Raw genomic sequence first — 25689 nt, 5'->3', positions numbered from 1 at the left:
ATCATCTAAGAATGAAAGAGATGCAGTAGTGTATCAGATGTGCCTGTAGGACCAGCACTGCAACTGGCCCAGACTGGCCACTGAAGTGCAAGACACATTTGAGTCTGCAGGAGAGGCTGAACCATGGCTGGGTCCTGCTTTTCCTTCATGAGACTACACAAAACCAGAAGGGCCAAAATGCTCTCTGGAAGCAGCTTCTGATTCTCAGATAGATTCATCACTCAGTGGTTAAGAAAGAAAAAAAGAACTCTTTCCTTCATTACAGAATAACTGTCTAATCTTTCCTACACTGTAGGTGACAGTTTTGGAGCTCCAAACTCCATAAGAGTTCTTGTTTTGGATATCAGCCACCCTTACTTCTGTCTGGCAGGTAATGGCAGGGAAGAGAGGATAAACCTTCTCTTTCAGGCCATCAGAAGCCAGCAGTGACACTAGATAGAGACCCTTAAAGCTGAAAATCTGCAAGTTGCTCTCCTCTGACAGGCTGCTAGGAATGCCACAGGCAGGCAGACAGCCTAGGAGGGGGAATTTGCTCCCCCCTCCTCTCTTTCTTATCATCTGTAGCTCAAAGCCATCAACTAGACATATTGGGAGGAATATATAGCCTGTGTTTATCTTAAAATACAACACTTCTTGTAGCTCTACAGTTTGTTACTTCCAGTCAGAACATTTTTTAAAATGATGTAGTTCAAATTGGTTATGATTCCTTGTATTGCTAATTAATCATCAGAGTATGATGGCACCTAGACTGCCATGTAAAAGTTGAGATAACACATTTACAATGTTCAGTGGAAACTCTCTGTTTATTAATGGACAGAACAAACCATATACCCAGGTTAGAGGAATATGCACGCATGTAATAACACTCTCCAATTTTGAAAAGTGAGTTATTTCTCTGTAGGGACAGCTTAATACAATAGAGTGCACAAACCTGGACCTCTGCCAGCACCTGTCTGTTCAGGAACTTCATCCACTTTAATAAGCTGCCACACTCTGGATTTCAATTAACCAGACAAGCTGGTGCCATTGTAGAGAACTCAAAAATAAGAGAGAGAAGATTTCACAGATTCTCCATCTGTAGGCCTTCTGTAAGCGTGACACATACAAATAGAACTTAATATTGTAGGTGACATCCTTAAAATTATGAATTACAGTGAGGCAATGGGAAGCTAGTAGAGAAACATCAGCAGGAGGCCCCAGAACAAATGTTATTTTTCATGGCTTACTTCAATCATTGTCATCAAAAGTCAGCATCTGTACTGAGCACCTTATTGATACCACTGCTCTAGTGGAATCTGAGATCTGCCAGCCCTGCTAACTGCTCCAGGAATTAACCCCAGCTCCAAGTAGGCAGAAGGGTTCACCAGCATGAATCTAATTACAGGATTGAAACCCACATTTATACAATGACAATTTAACTACTAGAATATAGATACATCAAAATGCTTGAATAGCACAGTAAACCATGAGAACCTAATTTTCACTTTGTAAGAGTCTCACGGGACTTAAAAGGAATGGAACCAATAGATTCCTAAAGAAATGACAATAAAAATCCCACAATGTTTGCTAGGTAATTGTATTCTTTCGACATATTTTCCATCCATACTACAGAAATTCAAAGCAGAGACAGAAGTTTCTGGTAAATTATTTTTGCTTGCACACACACAACCCCGAGATTCCTACTAAACGCTATTTGATTTCTCACATGCACTTTATTTTTTAATCATGACGTAAAAGGCTGCTATCCTGCCCTATAAAGCAGCTTGTCTTTTATTAGCCTCATTATCTGTCTGGTCTGTTGGGACTGGATGCTCTTAGGATGGGACCTTTCAGTGGTTATTGGTACATAGCACAAACATAACTGTTAACCAAGTAGGGGTGTTTAGGTTTTATCATAATAATGCAGAATTTAGCATTTGTTTACAGGGCATTATAGATAAGTGTTGTCAAAATTTTTTACTGTCAAACACAGCTAGCAACATTAATATAATTTGTGCATTTTTCACCTGCTAAAAGAGATGTTTATTTTATTTAAGCACAAGGCATGTCAGAAGTACAGGTTATATTTATTAAGAACATTTGAACAGTGGCAGGATGGGCTGTCGACTAGGAGAAGTGGAAATCAGCATGTTATACATCTTTTTTTTTTTTTCCAAGTCAGTTACTGTAAATAGAAATCAGAATGTGTCTGGTGATTTACACTACTCATAAAACAATTTACTTCCTCTCTACTACATCATCCTACACATGACTGTCCAAGGTACTTAGAAGATGACTGGAGGTGTCAATTTGCTGGTAAAATGGGGAAGATACATATAAGCTGGGACGTGTTTCTGCTAGCAGGGGTGTTTAATCAACTTCTGCTAATTCCATGGAGTCTTATCCATAGGCAACCACAAACCATAAAAGACAGCTGAAAGTAGAAGACACTATCCATGTGTAAGGCAGACAAATAAGCATCAAGGCTAAACTGGTATATAGCAAGAAAACCACCAGAGTGAAGATGGTAAGACAAAATATTCACAGATTTCATATCTCAGTATCTTGCTGTTCAAGAGGCCTCTGCAGTTTTTAATTCTGTGATGCCTAGTAGAAACTGGATATTAGAAAGGCAATAAACATATGTGCTGCTACATAAACCACAGATTTGTAATTTAAGAAACATTATAAACTATTTTTCAATAACTAGTCCAGTTCAGATCTTGGCTCAGAGCTTACATTGAAATCCTAAGGACAGGAATATGAAAATTCAGTTTGAGGAAGGAACTGAGCATTAAAACTTCAAGTCAACACAAATAAAAGTTGACATTGGTTTTAATGAACTGAGTGTCCCTTGTGATAGAAACTAGGGGCAATCACATCCACAGGTAGTGCTGACACCCACCCTCATATCAATACAGGTTTTAAGATTCTAAAAAGACCTGGAGCAGAAACCTTTAAAGAGAGGTAAACTTTCTTAAAGAAGAGCAGTATACTAATTCTCTCTTATATCTGTACCACTGTTCTTAATACAAACAGACTGGTTTTTCTTCATTTTTTTTCACCTCTTCAAGTGTTAGAAGTACAGCAATATATATGCCTCCAGTCAATGTAATAACTCTTAGATAGACAGAAAAATCATAAGCTTCCCAGTTCTCTCCTTTTGGTTGGTCTTTGGACTATTTCACATTAAATACATCTCTGTCAGCATTAATACACCAGAGCCATATAATTCTTATACTCATCCCATGGAGGCCCATCACATGAGATTATCATACTCACTGACACGACATAACCTGATTCACACTGGAGATCTTCACTGGTGGCCTGAGGTCAGGGTAAAATAAATTGCATCAGTGTTTTTTGTGGGATCAATTGATTGCAAGGTCTAATATGGCTAAAGTCCAGGAGAATATGTGAATGCTCCAGACACAGGGCAATTCTTTGAAATCAATGATTGCTTGAAAGGCTTGATAACTAGAGGCTTTAGGCTATTAACACCAGCTGGTCATTAAGTCCACACAAATTGTTATAGCTTTTATAACCTTTTCTTATCTAGAGAAAACAATTAAACATTTTAATTACATTACAGGGATGACAGAAGATAATTGGAGTTATCAGGAAATTATGTAGCCATGTTAATGTGAGTTACTATGTCATTTCCATTGCTTACCAATGTACTTGCCATCTAGATAAAGTAAAACTAACTTTCAATTAGGTCCATATTCAAACCATAAAGATGGAAGAACACAGAATAAGTAACACAAAACCAAATTAATTATCATATTAACCTGGTATTTTATAATCTCTAAGAATAGCCCTGGAGACAGGATATAATGAGAGAGCCTGAGTTTAAAAGGTGTAGTTGTTGCCCATGGAAATTACTTATTTTTCATGCCTACCTTTATTTTAAAATTGTGAAGTCCACAGAAGAATATACAAATTCTATGTTTGTACAGCTTCTGTGAACTATCCTGCACTATTTACTTTAAAAAGTAGTAACACCAGTAGAGGACAACCTGCCTACAGTTGCTCTTTGTATTACTTAATAAAGCATTAGCCTCTTTAGGTCTGTTCTGGGTACATGGGTCTTACAAAGCTCCTACTTCTGTAATATCAGGAGTTATACCCCATATTTCAGTACATCAGTTCTTCACTGGGATCAGGTTATTACAGAGAGATTTGCAAAGGACTAGGGCTGTGTCTAAATGGGAAGCCTTTTACAGTATGACTTCAGCCTGTTTGTAATATGAAGAGAATGTGTTAGAATGTACCCCTTAATTTTTTGCTGCAATTCTTTTCTTGCATAAATTGCCAAGGCTGAACAGCAGGCACAACAGCAGTTGTATTAGTTCCCAGGGAATTCCTGGTCATGATGTGCCAGCCTGTTGGACTTTGAAGATTTACTGTTTTGCACTTAAGGGAAATGTATAAGAAAATATTTACAAGTGCTCATTAAGGCTAAATTTTATCCTTATCCCATGCAGGTACCCTGGGAATAAGGAAAATTCTGTAATGAAAATGGATGCAAGGTTGTCACACTTATGTGAGGTGTCTCACTGAGAGTGTAAGTAATGGCAGGCACAGGTGACCCTGCTATGAAGACAGACAGGGACAGTCATGTGGAACTCACCCACATGATTTAATATTACATCTTTTTTTACAGAGTCCCACTTTAGTTCCTCATTGCATTGCCAGAAACTGAAAGCCTACATGATGATGTTTGTCAAGGAAAGAAATGAGTGAAAAATCTGCATGTTTTTGTATGTGAGACTAAAAGTCCACTTACTGACCAGAGATCTGGCAGCTCAGAATGGGGAAAGAACTGCAGTTCCATCATGGCCAACACATCACAGGTTGAATCATGGTCAGTCCTGATTTATCAAGACTTTTACTGCACTTAACAAAAAACCAAGTCCCCTAGTTAGGGACTTGACCATCTCACAGGCTTTGTATATAAGCAGAACTGAATCTGTAGTACATGATTTGGGGTTATTTATGATACACCCTGAAAGCAATAACACACTACTTTGAATTTCCGTGACAGAAGAGCCAGACTTTCTAAATCTGATTCAAGTCTGTGAGGTCAGGTCTTGCAAGCAAATCAGGATTTGTGAGTCTTTGCTTGCAGGTCACACATATGAGGTTGCATTTTTCAGAGCATAAATAACAGCATATAGACCCGTCAAGAGAAAACTCAGCACACCTCAATTTTATGGTGGGAATCAATTCAAATTAAAGTCTACAAGATTTCATTTGCAGGTGTTTTCATTGTGACAACTTTATTTTGGTATAGTTTGGCTTCTCAATCTGAATCTGCCCAGAAGCCTTCACATTACCTGCACGTACAGAGAAATTATTTGGTTTGTCTCAGAAAAAGGACTGTTGAGGATGATGTGTCCTCCCTTACATGGAAATCCAAATTTTTATATATATTTTCATATTTATCCAGTCATTTATCCCATCTTTTCTGAAGTTTGGCATTTCACACAGACCACACACATCAGTTTGCTTCCATTGACTAACTTGATATTTGTCACATATAAAACAAGCCAGAATTAGACTCAAAGGGCTTCATCTATTATTCTAGATAACTCAGCAGACTATCTCTAAACATAGCAGATCTATCTATGACAGCAGCATAAATTCAACTGTCCTGATATCCCAGATTTCTTCCTACCACATGCAGCCAGTTGAAATATTATGTGTCATGAAAATCTAGAACTGATGACCTGGTTATTCTGTGTGGTGGTAGTTCACAGAAGCACTCTAATCCCTGATCTGATACTCTGCTCAAGGGAGAGCAAGGAAAACCAAGGAAGTTTGGTTACGGCTACACCAAGTCTCAGATGATTTCATGCAAAAATAGGCACAAGCTGTTCATAAGGCAAATGCTAAATAAATCTCCATAGCAAGGCTGCTCCCATGGAAAAAATCTCATGTTTGCCTCAAAGTTCTGCATTTAACTTAATATGACAACCTTAGCTGACTCATAACAAGCACTGCCTGCATGTCCAGCATCATTTGACCATGATAATTTGCTCACTTGCTTTTTTTCAATTCTTTTCCCACAAGATGTACCATCTGTAAAAGTTTCCAGTGTTTTTTCACAAGGTCTCTGTGCAAATGTAGCCTTGGGGAGCAATCCACCATATTAAACAACTGCAAGTAGTTCTTCTGATCTACATGACAAGATATACTGGACAAAATGGTGCTATAAGAGAAGAATTATTTGAACATGAAAAGGGTTATAGCTCACCAGGGAAAGCAGGAAAGAAGACAATGGCCATAGTATCACTGATGATATTGAGAAAGTGGGACAATATTATAATTATCTCCTTATCATGGCTCTCTTTTCTTAAATGAGCCTTTCAGACTATCTGATACAGATACTTAAACAGAACATAAAGTATTCAGTTCCATTTTATTTTATTTTATTTTTGTGTGGTTTTGTGCCTTTGTGTCCATATTCTGCTTTTGGAGGTGGGTTACATATGGCCCCATATAATTGTCCAGCTTTGCAAAGGATGAGATATCCAAAAGGACACAATGTACTTTCATCATGCAGCACCCAGTTTAAGTTCTGCTTAATTTAATGAAGAAATCCAGAGCACATTCCCTGAATATTTTATGGAACTGACTGTGCTGCATGCTGGAAGGTCAAGTCTGATGTACATGAGAGCCCATAGGAGTGCAGGCCAAGAGCTTCATCTTGATCTTAGACAGTTTTTTTTCCTACTCACAAGTAAAAACATCCTGTATGTAAAGCGTCTGTGGAGAGAACTGCTTGAGTAAGTGGTGACAAATCTTTCAGACACTAAAATAAAGATGAAATAGGGCTATCAATAGAGCAGCTATAAGCATGACAAAAATCGAATCAGCAGTTTTTGCTATTTTAAAAATTCTTTAAAATATCAGCTTTCAGACTGGTATTTTTCATTTTTGGTTTTACAATGCATCTAAGGGAAATATGTGCTTCATACGAATTCATGGTTATTACACCCCTGCTACAACACTTCAGTGTGTGTCAGCATTTTCATGGTGAACTTGTAGTACTAGACCTGTAACTTGTCCATAAAAGTTTGCCCAAGGCAGGAACCTGACATATTTCTAAGCTGGGGAGTATTAAACATTTAACCTTAGATTAAAAAAAAAAATGATTAATGATAAGTGAATTCAGTCACTTTCTTGAATCAGATTGAATACATAACCCGATACCAAGTGAGATAAACCAACCATTTATAATATCATCATAACCTTCTAATACTGAGATATTTTAAGACATCCTGATTATGTAAACAGAGTGTCTCAGTGTTTCAAGTTAGGTGGGTTTGTAGTTCTTTATCTTCTTCCAGTTGCTTCCTAAGTATGTGTTCAGGACACACAGATCTTGCAGAGACGTTACTATTTCCACATTTTAGGTGGGACTTAAATCTCAGGGATTTGCCAAAGGTCAGGAGGTGTGTGTCAGACTGAAAAATCAACCTTTTACCCTCAATCCTTAACCTTCACACCAATCAAAAGAACACCAGCAACATTCTGATCTCTTTGTCAGAGTGAATTTGCACTGAGAGCTTACTTTTTTTTTATTGAGATCTCTCAGTTCTAAGTCTCTCACAATAGCAACTATCACTGCTATAATAGCTGGACTAGAAGCCAACTCAAATAAAAAATATTCTGAGATTAATCCCACACCATCAAGTATATCCTTTCACAATAAAAATTACAAAATTTATATGGAGATTATTCTTAGCCCACACGCTTTGGATGACTCTGAGCAGTGGTGATTGTGCTATGAACCCAGATTGAATGTTGATATGCACTGAATATATTTATGTTTTTGTTTGGGAGGGACTGTGTGTCTAAATGATCATAAAAGCAGTTAGAAAATCAGCTTGCTTCCTCATTCTACAGTTTATAGCTTTGAAAGGAAAAATTTTATATCCTAAGCAATTTGCAAAGCACACAACCTAAATTTGAAAAAGAATAAGATCATTCTATTAAGGAAGAGGAGAAAGCACAATGTTAGATGACTAAGATTGGAAGGAAAAATGCAATATTGAAAAAGCAACATCAAAAAAGCTGTTCCATTAATTTCAATAAAAGTAGGAAGTCCTTTAAATCTAACAAGTCACAATCTTGAAGTCAACTCCCACATTTGCTGGGGACCAGAGTAAGGTTATTTCTGAAAGTCAAATGTGTACGGTCTAGGTTGTGGTACTGTTTTGATACTGGCCATTTTGATAATGTAAAAGAGTAAGTTTTAATAACAATGTACCACTAATAATAATGTTGCTATAGAAGTGGTTTAGAATATGTAACAGCATATAAAATACACTAATACATACTGTCTTAAAAAAATCAAAACAAAGGATATTCCTTGGGATCTAAGTGGGTAATTCCTTAGATTTACCATCTCAAAGATAACAACTTAAACATCTGTTTTCCCATCGTGTCTTACCAGCAGTTTTTGTTTGTTTGCTGTATGTATTAAAGCATCACTTCAGTATAATTAAGTACCACATCATATTCAATATCTACAGTACAGAGATAAAAACATGTTTATTATTAATCGTCTTAAAAGATGGAAAAGGTTCCTAGTTCCCTTTATCTTTCAAACAACAGAAATTTCATATTTTAAATTAGCGTAGTCAATGGGTATTAACAGTCTGACAGAAACACGAAGATCCCTCTCCAAACTCCATTCTATATTTATATGCCAGCTTCTAACATTACAGGAAAATTACTATATAGTGTGCTATAACAAAGAAACATATATATTATATACAACAATTATAAACTCAGATTCCATTCTCCTTGATTCACCACTTAAGCAGGATGAGAAATTGAAGCTTAATTAGAAAAGTGCATCATGAGACAAGACATGGAGAGCTCCAGTCAGACCCCAAGAACACCTGCTGCATATATTTATTTTCTCAATAGAGGCATGTGATTCTATATTATTTATCCTGTGAGAGGCTCAGGACATTTTAGTTCAAAAGAGCCAAATTAATCAGTGTACTGACAGCTCCTTCTTTCTAATGAGATTTCTCCTCAGTTAGGTGAGTTCATTTCCAGATATTAAAACCTAGTTTCAATTTGAAGATAAACCTCAGACTGCTTCTGTAATACCAGAGGCCACTGCAGCATATCTCATCAATACAATCCCACCCAGCCAATTTATTTCCAACCCATCAATTTGAAACAAATTTCCAGAAGGAAATGCTCCCTGGTTCAGAGACAGGCCCTGTGACACTACAGGCCCTGGAGAAGGAGGGGGAGGCACTTCACATCATTAGCAGAGGATAGCTTTACAGGAACATTTTGTAACTTAGGAAAGTGCTCAGGTCCCATGATGTTGAATGCCACAGTACCTACATGGAAAAACCAACCAGGGATGCAGGTATATTTATCATTTAATTGTTTCTACACACTAAAGATTTGTTAGACTTTCTTTTTTCCAACATGTTTATGATAGTGCTGCTCAAGGAATGTCTGAGGATCTCTTTCATGACATCCAAACATGGGAGAATTACAACACTAATCTCTATTTTTTAGGGCATTTCTGAGTGTAGTTCATGCAAATTAAGTTGACAATTTCTATTTATCTACAAAACCTCTTTCTTCAGCAACCAGACATTATTTCTGAGGGCTTTCTGCCCTGAGCCCTCAAAGCATGAAGCAGTAGGAGTGGAAGTCTCTCCTTTGATCATTAACAAAGATCAGCTCTGATGAATGCCTTTAGGCTCACAGTTTTCTCACCATGCTTGCCCCAGAACTACTTGACACATTATCTCATTAAATCAGTCCAATTTGCTACAGGACATTAATCTTCCTGGCTATTCCTGACACTCCTGTGTGCATCAGGCTCTGGTAAACATTGCCATTGCACCAATGCCGAAGAAACCCAAGATTCTGGAGAGCTCAGTAACCACTACAAAGAGACTACACAGAGAAAACTTCTTGCAGTCTAGTTATCTCTGAATGGTTTCACTGCCATGCTGCTCTACCACAGCCAGATACATGTTGGTGCTGGGATTACAGGTCCTGGTGTATGGCTGGCTTGGAACAACCTGCCATACGATTGGTGTGATCCCACCTTCCAGCATGAAAGATTCCACATACCATGATATATTTAGTTGAAATAGTCGACAAACATTTGCAAAGCTGTTCAAGTCAGAATGCTTCAGATAAAAATGCCTGAAGATCCACGGTAAAATGTACTTTGTCATGCTAAACTATTACAGTACTCACATGAGGCTGAATAAAGTGGGGTTTGAGAGAAACATATCCTGAAATAAACTGTGATTCTTTGTCAGAGTCAACACCCCATGTGAAACAGGGTAGCCTCAAAGGATACAGCAAATGGAAGCAATTCCACAGGAGGCCCCACAGAATTTTATCTGTAGTGAATCACACACTGCAGCAGCCAGGCTCTGTGTATGCAGGATCTGAGACTTTATACAAACCAAAATCTTATAAAACAAATTCTAAAACTAGTCATTCCCTAGGTTCCTTGGTTCACTGAGATTTGGACATTTCATATATCCATCCAGATAACCTGGTCTGACAGAAATAGCATTCCTATACTTTAACATTAGGGATTTGAAAGTGCAGTTCCTTAAACAATGATCATTCAACCTATTGTTTCCACATACATCCCCTCTGAAGTGTAAACCCTTAATGATACATAACTGGGAGGTGTTTACCTTACTTTTACAAAGTTGAAAGCAGACCTAAAGTGCACTGTGACCAATCAGACTAAAAAACTGCATCATCCAAAGGGCAGCTGAAGCAAATTATTCAAATTATCTACTGGTTCAGAATTTCCTGCGTGAAAGTCATTGAAATTTATTTGTAAAAGAGCAGCACGACTGACAATAACATGACAGAAAACAAACTGTTGGCAAACTATCCTCACTGGAAGTCTGAGGTTTTTTCACTCCAAAGCATCCCTCAGTCTCTAAGAGCACTGCAACCCACACAGTTTCCTAAGAATATTCAGATTTTTAACATCTGTCTAGCAGCCAAACTGACCTCCAAGGTGCTATGCCCATGAATGGCTTTACCCAAAGAATGTTCATTAGGAATTCTAACTTAAATGGTTTTCAAGGCAACTACACTACAGAAAAGAGTCACAAACACAAACCTGTGAAAATAATAATGCCTCTGGATTTGTTGGCTTGGTTTTAATTTTGTTAGAATTCTAATATCTGAAGGGTTAGAAGAAAACATAAGACCTAAATCAGATGCACTGAAGAGGAAATTTCATCTGGGATGTTGCAGAATATGTTCAACAGGCCAGAGAAACCAAGCTTTAGGAGTCTATCTGCCTATCTAAGACCTGGATTCAGTATTACATCCCTGTTTGACAAAAAACCTCACCACAGGCTTAAAGGTAAGCATAGGCTTAACTTCCACTGAAGACAAGATAGATTTTTTTTTAAGATGTCAATCACTAGAGAAGCTAAAGGTTTTTAGTTCAAATATCCCAATTCTCACCTGCAGACAGCAGGACTCCTGTAAGAGAGAACAATTTTCTGTAACATACCTCACTATTTGAAGAAAACAGTTATTACAGTTTTCAAACCCTGAAGTTAAGTATTTAAATCCCAAGCCAAGCACATAAATAATAAAGCTGCATGACTTTCAGACACGCTGAGTTCCCACTGATTTTAATGAGAGCAGCGCATGTTCAGATCCTCTTGAAAGAAAGATTGTTTAGATACTCAAGTACGGATGAAGAAGCTTGACTTTCAGATAGAAACTGCTTTTATAAGAGCAACTTGGAGGGTTTTTCACATAGTACACAACTGATTAGGCACTCTGGCTCTGAGTGATTATCAACCAGCGTGTCACACAGGAAGAGCTGTGCTTTTGTTTACAGTGTGATGGTACCCGAGGTAGACGCAGATTGTCATCTAGCTACTAATGGTGAAATTAAAACCTGTGTAGTTTAAACTGAGTTTCTTCACTAACAGCTCCAAACAAGATGTCAAGGAAGCTACAACAAGTGCTTATAACACCACAGTTGTGGGTCTGATCCCCACATAGGCCATTCACTTAAGAGTTGGACTTGATGATCCTTGTGGGTCTCTTTCAACTCAGAATATTCTCTGATTCTCAGGCATGGCAGAAGCAAGACATACTTCACTGTTCCTCATTTGCTATGCAACTTTTAGTACACATCTGACTCAAACCAAGTTCATTTGCATCGTTTCTCCATCACAAGAAAGACAAGAGTTTGAAATCTGGGAACACTCAAGCTGTTACATACTTTGGCTAGCAAATTTCAGAGGGTCATTGCCATTTGACCCTTCAGTTCTATTTCTGAGGCGGTAGTTTGAGTGTTACACAACCTGTGTGAGCCCTGGTTTTGTTAACTTAAAGTTTGCCAGGTGTGAGACTCCAGCTATTAAGCACTAATCCATACAACATTGATCACCACCTCCAGTACCTTGTTTTGTCAATATATTCAGTGGTGAAGGCAGAATTAAAATCTCTTTGGAAGAGATTCTTCTGCAGTGTCTGGCATACAGCTGAGAGGAGGTAGCTGCTTATTGGCATTCACACTATTAAAACAACATGTGTGGCACAATCTATCACCCCTGTTAGACATTAAGCAGTGTCTAATATCAATTACCAATTAAGAGCTGACAAACAAATTTTTGTGATTAGCAAATCAGTGAAATTATAGTCTGCTGGTAAGGAAGAATCTCTCCTCCTTTTCTAAACTTACTCTGCCAGCCCATTCTCAAATAAAGAGAAGGAAATTCAACTGTTTGAGAGAAGCCTGTGAAAAAATGGGGAAAGAAATTCTCCCTGTGATTTTCAGACGTTGTTTTCAGATTTTTTACTTTACAAGATCATCACATTTCTCAGTCCAACACTGTATTTACTAGTGTAAACAACGTGATGGATAAGATCATATCACCAAATCAACAGGCAAGAAAACAATTCATATTGCTGGCAGAGTCTAGATACCTGATCATTACTTTCAGCAAATTGGTCATGAGGACACAGCTTTTTCAAGAAGCTGTTTGTTTAAGTGCTTAATGGATATTCTTGTCACACTAGGCCAAGAAAAGTCACATCAAAACCTTTGACACATCACCCGGTGCTATTTTATATTTTAAGAAATTTGGCACACATCACACTACAGAGCAGTGCATTATTAAGTGTCATTCCAGGATATAAGATAATCAATCAGAAAGATCCTTTGGGATCAAAGAAAATTGAATAACTGACATTTCTGCATGAACAGAAGTGTAGGGGGGGAGTGAAGAAGTTGCCATTTGAGGAACAAACTGTTCAAAGAAGAGAAATGATTTCTCTTTCCCTTTTCCTCTTCATAAAGAGTCCTAGTTGTGTCATATATAGGTTTTACATTCAAAGCCCTTCCTTTGCTCAGTGCCTGGATTTCCCACCATCTACCCAGTGAGTCCTGGAAAGCCATAAAACACAGAGAAATTCTCTGTTAAGAATCTGATCATGTTACTCAGACCATTTGGCCTTGGGCTTGCATTCATTATATGAAATGAAATGCTATGAAATACTATGAAAGCCAGTAACAGAGGGGATTAGGGAATCTCTTTGGGTCACTCACTCACTTCCCACCCCTTCCTCTCTCCCTCTGTCCTGGGCCAGGCTCCTTTCCCAGATCGGTCTGTGTACACTTAAACAAAATGCAGACTGATGGAGTATGTTGTGGTAACTGAAACCCCTTTGGAAAAAAAAAAAAAAAAGAAAATAAAGAAAAATCACTGTTTATCTGAAACAATACAAACCTATTCTGACGGGTATAAATAGTTACTGGAAAAATCACTTTTGTGACCTAATATATCAAACCCAGCCTTTCTGTTTGGCATAGGCTTGGCTGATTTAGCTCAGTAACAGTCCAAGCTGGGAGAAGTACATGTCTATCACACACATAATGGCCCTTAGTTCTCTACACTGAAGCAATTTATGAATACCAAGAGGGCTAGATTCTGCAACCAAGGTTCAGGAAAAGGCGTATTACAACATATTTTATAACTTCTTTAATTCTTTTATTTCTTTAGCTGTGAATGTCTCCTTTTGGTCATTTTTCAAGTATTTTACAATCCTGCAAATCTAATCCCTGGGCAAATTATCCATATCAAAGAGACAGCTCTTGAACAGAAGAAGTAGGCAAAGAAGCACCTGTACACTTGGGTAAAGACAACATTTTCCTGGTACATCATTTGAAAACAAAATACATGCACACACACAAATCTCCAGTGAATTTATGGCATATTTAAAATGTATTACTAACAGAAATTCTCACCAGCATTTCTCCAGAATGCCTCCTGTCTCACATCTTAGAAAGTGGCTTGCTTGATGATAAAACCCACATTTTATAGGTGGTGTTTAATTGAGTACTGTGTAAGCGATGACATGACCTCTGTTGCACAGAGAGGAAAGGGATTTTTGAAACCAACTAACTTAATTACTTTTGATTTACTAAACACATAAGCTAGCAGTAAGATGTTTAAAACTGACAAAATTAGCAGCTCTCCTTTAATTATCTTCAACTAAGTAGCCAGCTAGGGAGGTATCTTTAGAAGCACATGAATGAATTAGGCTTATAAATCCCATAGGTTTCAGTGGGATGTCCATTCCTTTAATAGGATGTACATAGTAGGATCCCATGTAGCAGATGCTGAAAACTACAACTTCAGATGTTGCATTTCCCTGGCTGTCCATGCAAAGGTGAGGTCAGAAAGGATCTGGCATAAATGAGTAGAAGGGTTGAGGAGCAACCCAGTCAGAGAAGCAAATGCCTGTTGTGGTGCAGGTAACGTTTCCCCAGGGAAACCTTGTTCTGGCAGAGGCCAGCTGGTAACTGCACAGCTTTGGTTCACAGTGTCTTGGCCTCACTGGACACTTCCTAAACCCAGCTTTTCCCTTGGGGAACAAATAGTATCATTAAATTTCTTAACAGAAGGAGTACCATATGCCAATTAGGCCTCATACACTGGCTCTCTCCTTGCATCTTTCTCTCCACATCATGTCTGTGAGGAAAGTGAAAAGGTTTTTTTTTCCCCTTTGGGAGTGAGTAGAGATTAGGTTTGTGAACTGCAGCATGCAAACAATGGCTCTATTCCGGAATTCTATTTAACATGTTCCTGACCTAAGGTACATGCACAATTACATTAACCTATATTTATTTCTCAGAAAGTCTGTGTACTAATACAGTAGGAACATACGCCATCTTCCTAAAAACACATTTTGACTTTGGTAATATTTCAAGCCAAATGCAGGACACCTTTCCTGATGGCACACCCAGGCCTATATCCATATTTCTCCCAGCATTGGTCAGAATTTGGGCTGAAGAGAGAATACAACAGCAATGCTCCACAACTCCCTCAGAAGAGCAAGGACATGAGAAGGACTCATGAGTAGCAAAGCAGCACAGGGCTTTGGGCAGGGAACTGCATCTTGCTCGCACACATATAGAGGAATTCACAATTTCTGGTAAGGTCCTATTTTCTCTCTTCTCTACTTCATCCCAAAGACCCACAGTCCCCTTAAAGAGCCAGAGCAAACGAGTGGTTCGAGGAGAGCTCTTTAGTAGCAGTCACATTGTGTAACCTGTCTGAACGTTTACCAGTACAGTTCAAAGGGCATAAAAGGGACCTTGATTCTTTGAAGTACAGCTCCCCATGGTGTTTCTTCCCATAAAGAGCAAAACATATGCCATAAAACTTTATGCTCAAACTTACAGGAATCTGGCTGAGAGCCTGGGAGTGCAAGGAAACTAATTAGTTCATACCACCCCATGGTCCTCCTGTTACTTCCCATCCAAACAGTAGCAAACCCAACAGAAGTTAAAAAGCTTTAAAAAAAAGTACAGCCAGACCACAAGACACCCATTTCTCTTTACATAGTTGTGGATTTGAAAAAAAAACAAAACAAAACAAAACAACAAAAGAAGATGCTACAAAAGTCAGAAAACAGGCCTTAGTCAAACTACTTGTCTTTCTAATGCATGGGAAATAACAGATTCCAGTTTTACTCAGAGATCAGTAACATGGTATTTTTATATATACCTGTAGGTACTGTTAGAGCAAGTGGAATATTTCAGTGTTGTTTCCTGGGTATTCAGTAACATTGCACACACTTAACTGGAAAACCAAAAGGGTCAGAGCAGCAGCACAGGCACACAGTGTAGGCAAGGGCAAACTGGGAGACCTACTCACAGCAACTCGGGCATTTACATGAGTATTGGAAAGATACTGTGGTCAGGAATTGCGAAAATAATTGATTCCAACAAGAAATGTTGCAGCAACACCACGTTGTAAAGTGCTTTGCTGAGGAGGTTATGGAGCTGATGAAGGCAGGCAGCAATCCAACAATCTGCCTCCCAAACTGCACTATTAAGTTATGATAATGCTGACATTTCTGCTGAGTGAGAAACGCAAAGTTAAACAGATTGACTGGATTCTCTCACCTGAGTACGTATGGCACTGTACAGCCTGAAAACTTAAATTCTGTTCTCTGTAAGCACAGAGCAGGATGCTTTGGCTGCCAGTGCAGAGAATATGGCACACTAAGACTGGGCAGTTTCAGTAACTGGGGCTAAGTTAGACAAGGAATTTCAATATTTACTATTTTGAAGGGAGAAGGAAGAGAAGAACAGTGGCCAACCATCGTTCCCATTCTTCCAACCCTCTTCTTGTCTTACTTTACATTGTGTGGATGAGCTGACAGGGACATTTTATGTAGCTTCAAATGCATTTTTACAAACCATGACACCCATACAAATTAGCTCCTGTTTCATTTGACAGCTTCACTCATCTTCCAGCACTGTGCCATGATATTTCCCCCATGTCAAGATCCCCCACATGCCAGAAGCAGACAGCTAATTAAGCGTGTGACTTGTAGACTCCAAGAAAGAAGAGAGACCAAGGGCTGTGTCATAACTGGGTTTGTGACTCCTACCCAAAGGAACCAAGCTATAATTCCTAGCCCAGCGTGCCTGGTACATCCCACCTTTCCATGGGATCCTCACAACTCTTGCTTTCAGAGCACTTTTCTACACCAACAAGAATAGAATTAAGAGGCTGTGCTTGACTGTGATCACTACCTAGCACAGTCAAGCTTTGCCCTGGCTACCTAATCTTGGGAGACAGCTATTCTAATCAAAAGAGAAAGGAAAGGATGACTAGGGACACCTGCTAAGAGGCCTATGGACAAACAAGGTGCAGAGAGCTTTCAACTGATCAAATAAAGAAGAGTCACAAGATCTGGTCATGTTATACAGGCAACAAAAACACCTCTGTGTATGACCTAATGGTCATGAATAAGATCTCACAAAATGTTGTGAAATTCTTCAGTAATGAGATAAAGTGATGGCAGGTACAACCTACCCTAATGTGCTTAGTTCCCTGCAGAGATGAGAGCTTTTGAGATCACTTCGTACAGGGGCTGAAAACCTGATCCTATTGCTCAGTTCAAAAACCCCAGCTTGCCTATGCAAATCCATATCTTGCACCATACTCAGTTTTACACATGACTAAAGTCACAGAAACCCCTGTGACCACTCTGATTAGCAAGGACTATTGACATGAATGTTGTGGGCTCAAGACCTCAGAGCACAAACATCCACATCCTCTCACACAGTCATTTCACTTTTTGTGGGGGAGAAAGAGCAATTTGCAAAGTAATACACTTACTGCACTGTGATTTGAATTTGCATAATAAAAGCATTTGCCTTTTAAAGCATATATTAATCCTTAGAAGGGAAAGTAAGAGAATGTTCTAATATAATTCAAGATAGCTAGACACAGTTCCATTATTTTAATTTACATTTTATTGGGTTTTTGCTTTGGTAAAGAAACACATGTTATAACAAATCACAGTGCTAATTACTGCATGATTCTATCTTTTATTACTGCTAAAATTTCTATTAAGGGAATGAAAGAAACTAATAGGATCATTAAAAGATCAATAGGAAATATTGCTTACATAGAAGGTGCAATATATAAACTTCAACTGAACAGTTAGGATCCAAAGAATTCCTTGGAAGCAGAGGATTATGCATTCATTCCACTCAGGAAAGAACATGAACTGATTTAAAGGATATCCACAAGATGAATTCTTTTTCATTTCACTCCTCTGAGAGCAATAGGCAAACAAAAACCACAACAAAATTATGATTAACTTTCCACCTCCATACTTCTAATGTCTTTGTATAGAATCTGAGTATCTTTAAAGTGCATCATTAGAATCTGGAATGCGCATGACATTCGTGCATATAAACAACACGGGGATGTGACTCACTCTAAATTGTAGCCTCATGGCACAGACTCTTATTCTCAAAATGATGCTCAGGTAGATCCCATTGACTATCCAGTCTATCTAAAACCTCTTTTTCACTTAGTTTTGGTAGAAAAAGGATTATTTTACTTAAAGTCAGTACTCTGCCTGAAGTGGTTAATGTGTCAGTACCTTTTCACATATGACAATATCTACTTTGTTGCACCTTCTTACTTTGGTTGACAGAGAGAGAAGCATAGGTGGAATGACAGACATATCAGTGGTGAAATTAGAGCAGGATAACTTCTCTACTTGCTTATTAATAACCTTAATATCTTTTAAAACTTCCAGTATCATGTTGCAGAAAGAATAAAGAGAAAAATATAGTAAATGCATTTCAAAGCCCAGTTCATGTAGATGCCCCATGATAGCAAGAAAAAGAGAGTGGACAATGGGTACAAACCCACTGATGGGTTTGTACCCATTGAGTGATGCAAGTGCCCAAAATTAAAATCAAGAAACCTCTAGACCTGTTCTGACCATTACTTACCAAAAAAATATCTCTCTCTTTCTGGTTGTGCAGTGAACTTTGCTATGTTTTCTTTCTTTAAAAGTCTGAGAAAGCATCTCTGTCCACAGAGAGCTAGCTGAGGTGTAAATAAGGTTTTCAAGGTGAAGCAGAGTGTCACATGAACAGAGCCTACTTCCAGTGTAGGTCAACTGAAACCAAGAGGTGCCAGCATTGATGCTGTAAGTCTGTGTAGAGCAAATTTACAGGGTCTTCCTGGGAGTCAGAGTATTTATAAACATAGTATAGAAAGAGTCCTCCAGAGGATACAATGTCTGATCTGGCTGCAGTGGCACCTGCATTTATGAGCATTCTTGTGAGTCAGAATACTGCAGGAACAAGAGGAAGAAACTCCAGTGGCCCTCTAGGAGCCAATGTAGAGGCAGTAGGATCTGAGCTGGATTAGGTGTTGTGAAGACAGTCCTCAGCTGCACTCCCCAGAGAACTCCTTGGATGTCTTTTACTTGAGCTTTCTCACTACCTACCCCAAATTTGAGTACACAGATCTTGAGAAAAGAAGTGAGGAAAAAACCCTAAAAACTACTTAATGCACATATTAGCAGACTCAGAAATTTCAAGTACTAGATGGTGAAATGGACTGAGATAGAAACAGCATTATCAGCAAAAGAAACAGAAGCCCTTATATTTCTGCTACTAAGAGTATGACAATTGTACCATTTTTAAAGAAAGACAAGATTAAAGGGATGCTGCAGGCCGGTACTCATAGTTTACAAAAACGCAACCAAACAGGGTGATAGTCAACTGAAAACTTCATTTCAAGTGGGTAAAAACTGATTTGAGCTTAGAGTGCATTTTCTCTAACAGTATTATAACTCTGTTATAAGTTTCTATTTTCCACAAGAATCTAGGAAAACACTCTTCCTGCTCTATGCAGGAATAATACTTAAAGTCAAAGAACTACAGGGTTCTCAAATATATATATATATTCTATGGCCTAGTAAAATAATAATAATGCATATTTTAGAAAAGCAAGTCACATCCATGAAGAAGGGGCACATAGCTGACAAGTCTTAAATCATAATATCCTCAAAATCCAATAAAATTTATAAGACTACACAAAAAGTGAAAAAGATATTAATGTCACAAAGCTACCAGACTGAAAGCTTAGAATGAGTGAAAATGGAAAAAAAACCCAACAAATCTGACATTTTTGCTCCATCTGTAGAATTAGGTAAAAATTTTCCAAAGTACATCATAGTTGCAGCACTGGAATATATTGAACTGTGCACTTTTCAACTTAAAAAAATTATCTGCATGGACAGTGTAACTATGTAGATGTTTTGATTTACCCTGAGTGTTGTCTTTTTTAAAACAGATTCATTATGAATACATACTGAATTTCAGTAAACTTCTGTTTGAAATTTCTATTTGAGTTTCAAAAAGGATTGCTTCCTTCTTTCCTGAACAGTTGCCATTTCTTAAATATTACATGACAGACAATCTGGAAAGCAATGCTGGAAATTATATTTTGCAGTAAATCATGCTTTTCAGAGGTCAAAGGGATAGTTTTCACAAAGTTCTGATTGGAATAATCTTTTATACTGTCTCTTTTTTTACGTTATGGTCTTTCTTCTCATCTCATATTTAAAAACAAATACTGTTTTCTGATTGCAGATCATAAAGAAGACCAAATGCAACGTAAGGAGTCAATTAGAAGAAATCAGCATCTGATTAACCTGAAGCCAGCAAAGAAGTTTACCAGAAAACTGATTAGTTTGAAAACGAAGAATACACAAGTTTGACAGTGCCCGAGCATCTCTTTTGGCCAGCCACACCACCAGAAAATGGAAACACAATGTTGTGATTTTAAAATTATATACTTTGTTTAACCTCTGCTCCAAAGGGAGCTAAAGAAACAGGCTGAGGGTAACACAGTGGGACATAGTTTATAGATGTTTCATAAGACTTTTCATCAAAGGAAAACAACCTTGTTCTAAGTGTGTTCCTTGCCTGGCAACAAGGCACCAGCAGGTGTGAATGTAATTCAGCAAAGATTGCTCCAAAATCAAAATTGTTACTCTTGTTTGCACTCACTGCAGAATCCCAACACTGTCCCTGTTCATAAAAACCAAGCAAATTATTGGCTTCTGCATGCAACTCTGAGACATCTGCTTTCTCCTTTTGTTGCTATATCTTTTTTCTTTCCAGGATTCAGTTGCCTGGAATGAAGACAAGATCTGGTATCAGTCAAACCAGCTGATTAATTTACTCCAGTAATAATTGTAAGGGAATTGGTTTTGGAGTTTTTTTTTGGGTGGAGGAGATCATGAAGGGGGTTGATTCAATATCATGTAGCATTTCAGGTAACACCCCACTCTACTGGTACTAACTAATCTGCTAACATTTTGTCATTATCTAAACAATACTTCTATAAATCCTTGGTTTTCTAGTAAAATAGAGTATGCATATGTGTTGAATGAACATTTAAAATTATGACCATGATTGCACTTCAGCCTCTTTCTATTTCCTGGCATTTGCAGGATCACCTTGCCAGTCTCTTGATAGTTATAGATAACATACAGAAGGCTCCATGAAGGTGAGGATTTCTTGACCATCTGCTTTTAGCTTTTATGCCTTTTAGCTGTTACCTCTGATCTTGTTTTCGTTCCACATTTGGATTATTCAGGGATTTCCCCTGATATACTGACTTTCATACACTGACAATCAGTTTTCTCTTCCCTGATCTCATCCAGTAACTAAATTCCATGGGTGCAAACATGGCACCAAACAGTCACTGCCATGAACTGGCACCAGTTACAGATGTTGCCCTACAGAAGGAAGCCAATAATGTTTTGTTTCAGGTTATGTTCACATTTTTTCAACAAAAAAAAAGATATACAAGGAGATATTGAGATTAAAACTGGGCATGACAGGGTCCATGATTCATCTGCACTAATGTCAGTAATAAGAGATTTTATTTCTGAGGGATGATCACGTTTGGGTAACTATTTTTAAGGCTTGTTTTGTTTTAAGTTTATGTGAATTGCAGAGACACTATTTTTCCAAGAAGATGATTCAATATAGTGGATAATATATTTTAACTACATAAATTTTGCATGCAGAGCCTGAATGTTTTACATGGTTTCAATGATCCACACTGTAACAGCTTAAACAAAGACAATCACATGGACTTAATAAAGTCAGTGGCAATAAAAGAGAAAAGCCTTACTTTTAGAGGAAAATATTTATATTGGAAGCAATAATTACATAGTACTTTTCATCCCCAGAAGTGCTTTTTAAGTGTCATCCGGTGGTTTGTTTGAAAGACTGAAAGCAGGATTGGATTTCTTCTCCCTCTCCCCATTGCCACCAACTTCCTGGGTGGGCTTGGACCCATCACTTATTGTTGGATTCTCAGCAATGTCAGGCACCAATCCTATGGGGTGCCACTGAAAAATCAGGCCATCAATGTTCTTGGGTCTCATTTTTTTCACCTGTAAAATGAGGTTAGTTACTCTGTTTCACAAGGCTGTCAGGCATATTGATCAGCATTGCTAGGTTTTCGGGAGATCCTCAGATCAGAGAGCACTAAAATAACCTGGCTTTATTTATGGCAGTGTAAGATACTCCCCAAGCCAAGAACAGAATTTGCTCTTTGAGGTGGAGAGGAGCTGCCCTTAAGTGTAGGAAATGGGAAGTGGGATAACAGTGAGGGAATTGTGTTTCCCAGTTATTAGCAATGATTATACCCTGCCAGCTATATTGCAATAGCTCCTGGGAGCCACCGTGGGAAGTAGGAAGAAGTTATAACTCTTCCTCTCACTTGACACCTCCAGCCTCCATCACCCTGTGATCAGCACAGAACAGCAGCAGAGTCAGGCAGCTGCTGGTTGCAAATGTTATTCTTATTTGGAACTACCCCTGCTTGCTTTTTGGTGTCTCAGAGCGGCTCATGGAGCCACTTCTTTCTTTGTCTTTTCCATTTGCAAGCAATTTGGAAGCTGGGCTGTCGCTTTACACTCTGAATATGAAGCACCTGACATCTCCTCAAGACAGTAGCCTCCAGATGCTAATTACTAATTACTTTTTTGATATTTTATTTATTCCTATTTATTTATTAATTATAATTTATTAGATTTATTTATTGTTAATTACAATATTAAGTCCTTCTCAGCTGGACAAGGACCCCTTTCCTCTCTGACTTGCAGCAGGAGCTTAAGCTGCACTAAGGGTGTAGTACCTCACACCTGTTCCAACATAGGTAGCAGGCTGTAGAAATGGTGAGAGGGCCTCTCACTCCTGAAAACAGCAAGAGGGAACACACCAATGCATCACAGTAGAGAGAGGATACAGCTGCCATATCCACCACAGATCTTCCAGAGAGATTATCTGCTGAGGAACATGGTACACTGCAGCTTCATTGCTTCAGGACCTCACTAAAACACAGTTTTCCCAAAAACAACAACAAAACTACCACCACTAAATAAATAAATCAGTAAATACACAAAATATTTTTAAAAGGCCAGTATACTCTACGAGGTAAGAAAGAGGCTAGATCTAGCTCTCCAGCACAGACTCCCTCAAGAACCCATGCAGATTAGGAAGAAGACAATGTAAAAAAAACTAAACAGGAACTAATTAAAATGCAAGTCACACATGAGGGCTGCTGGAATGTACAGGATCAATTTTCATTGTCATCACTACAGCAGGGCCAGAGAACTTCAAAGGTGTTTTATCAGATACTTCAAGGTACATAAGAATTAGGTTCCAAAACCAGCTCTCCTAATTCTTCTGTCCTCCTAGGCAAATTTGGTATCCAGTTATGGATGCTGCCATAGCAAAGTCCTTATTCAGTAGGAAAATATATCTACTGGATCTCACTCTTCTCCTGCTCTTCCTCCAGGCATAGGAAGGCACCTGATTTGTTTATGCTATTTAATCAACTTCCAACCATTACCTTCTTCCAAGTTCTAATTCCCTGTTTCCTCTTCTCTAAACTTCAAACAATTAATTCCCACATGTTCAAACTGCCTAACCATCTATCCTGAGCTTTTATCCCATTTCAGTTCCTGGTAACTACCCAAGTTAACTTCCTTCTTGCCCTGAGCAACTGCTAAGCCCTCTCACACTCAGCCTCTCAGCATTGCAGCTTGCTCATTTTACTTGGCAGGAAAAGCTTCTGGGTTTAGCTTCTAGTGCCTGACCTACATTTCTGGAGAAGTTTGGAGTGCAGAATTGGTTTCTACAGCAACTCCTGGGGATATTCAATAATCTTTTTCATGACAGTTTAATAGTCAGATATACACCTCTCTCTGATTCTGATATCTGTAAGTTCATGATTCCTCCAAAAGAACTGACATGTGAAATATCCCAGTTATTTAGCACAAGATCTTTGGTATAAAACAAAATGTATTTGAAACCACAGTGACTTGAAATACCTTTAATAAAAGGGATACTCAAGGCTTATGAGGCTTTGATTTTCATTTTCACTAAGCTCTTACCGTACTCTGGCAGAATAAAATGACAGTAAGTGGAATGCAGACATGCCTTACACTCACTTTAAAAAGCCATTACACAAATGAGAGGAGTCCCCCCTGTCTGGTAAAAAGAGAAGTTGAACCATTCACCACATTATGACAAGTAGCCTTTTCTCCATCAATGAAGGTCTATTACCGTGCTTCACCAGCACCTTTCAGTAAGTCAGTGAAACTGCTGTAGACACGATGAAAAGCTCATCTTTGAGTATACAGCACCACATATACATCATCCTCAGAATTTATTTGTCTCTTAAAACTCATGAGTCATTTTCCCCACACCTCCTTTCCTACTATCTCTCATAGAAACTAACTTTAAAAGGTTGTTTCTGGGTATTCTGGGAGACATACAGCAGTTTATTACTTGCTGTTACACTTGCCTTTTCACTTTGAGGGACATTATTGAGATAAAAAAACCATCAGCAATGAAGGAACTCCTGTGACAGGCATAATTAGCAAAAGCTTAAAATGCTCAAAAATGAGACTTGTAGTTTAACTTACACACACAAACGTCCATCACTTTTTTGTGGGTACATGAAGTAAGAGACACAATCATTGAGAAGTGCCAAAAATCATAAATTCTAGTATCCAACAATAAATGGTCTTTTAGAAATAAGCATTTTAGAGGATCATTTATACATACAAACTAGAATATTCTCCTTATATTTGCATCCAGGATCAGCCACGAATCACTACACGAAATCTGGTTTTTGGCTGCTAACTTTAGGAAAAGATTCATTTCTCTTTCATATCTTTGCTTTTTTGGGGGGAACCTTTCTTAAAGAATGCAAATTAAGAGTGATGTCAATATTCTTTAAAATATTTTTTTAACAGAAGAGTTCTTTTAGCATGTACAGTCTGAAATCTCAGAGAACAATATTACCCATGCACTTTAAATTTCAATGTGACCTTAGAACTTCACCCCACTCCCACACGACCATGCCATTCACTTCTAGGAATTTCCTGTTCCCAAGGGATGATTATTCATCTCTGAAAAGTGCTCACAATACGATGGCACAATCCAGCTGACATTGGTTCTTCTGAGAGTTTTATTCTTTCACTGATGCACTGCATCAATGCAGCCTGAGATTATAGGGTTGCAATTTTTTAAAGCCCAACAAGCAACTCCTCTCTCTGCTTCTTGAACTTTGCACTCATGAGAATCCAACCACACACAGTACCTTCTGGTGAAGGATCTGTTTGAAGACAGTAGGAAGACCATAACTTCTTGCCCACAACATAGAATTTACTCCTTTGTGAATCGATCTTGCTTTGCTTCTTCCTACTCTAAAGACACAAGTGAAGGGCTGGCTTCCTTTTCCACTGCAATTCTACTTCACTGACTACAGTGGAATCACACATAAATGA

Source organism: Manacus vitellinus, unplaced genomic scaffold (genome assembly GCF_001715985.3).
Source record: "Manacus vitellinus isolate BGI_N305 unplaced genomic scaffold, ASM171598v3 scaffold_49_pilon, whole genome shotgun sequence".
Taxonomy (NCBI): Eukaryota; Metazoa; Chordata; class Aves; order Passeriformes; family Pipridae; genus Manacus; species Manacus vitellinus.
The sequence above is the reverse complement of the archived record's forward strand: the minus strand, read 5'-3'. Positions refer to the sequence as shown.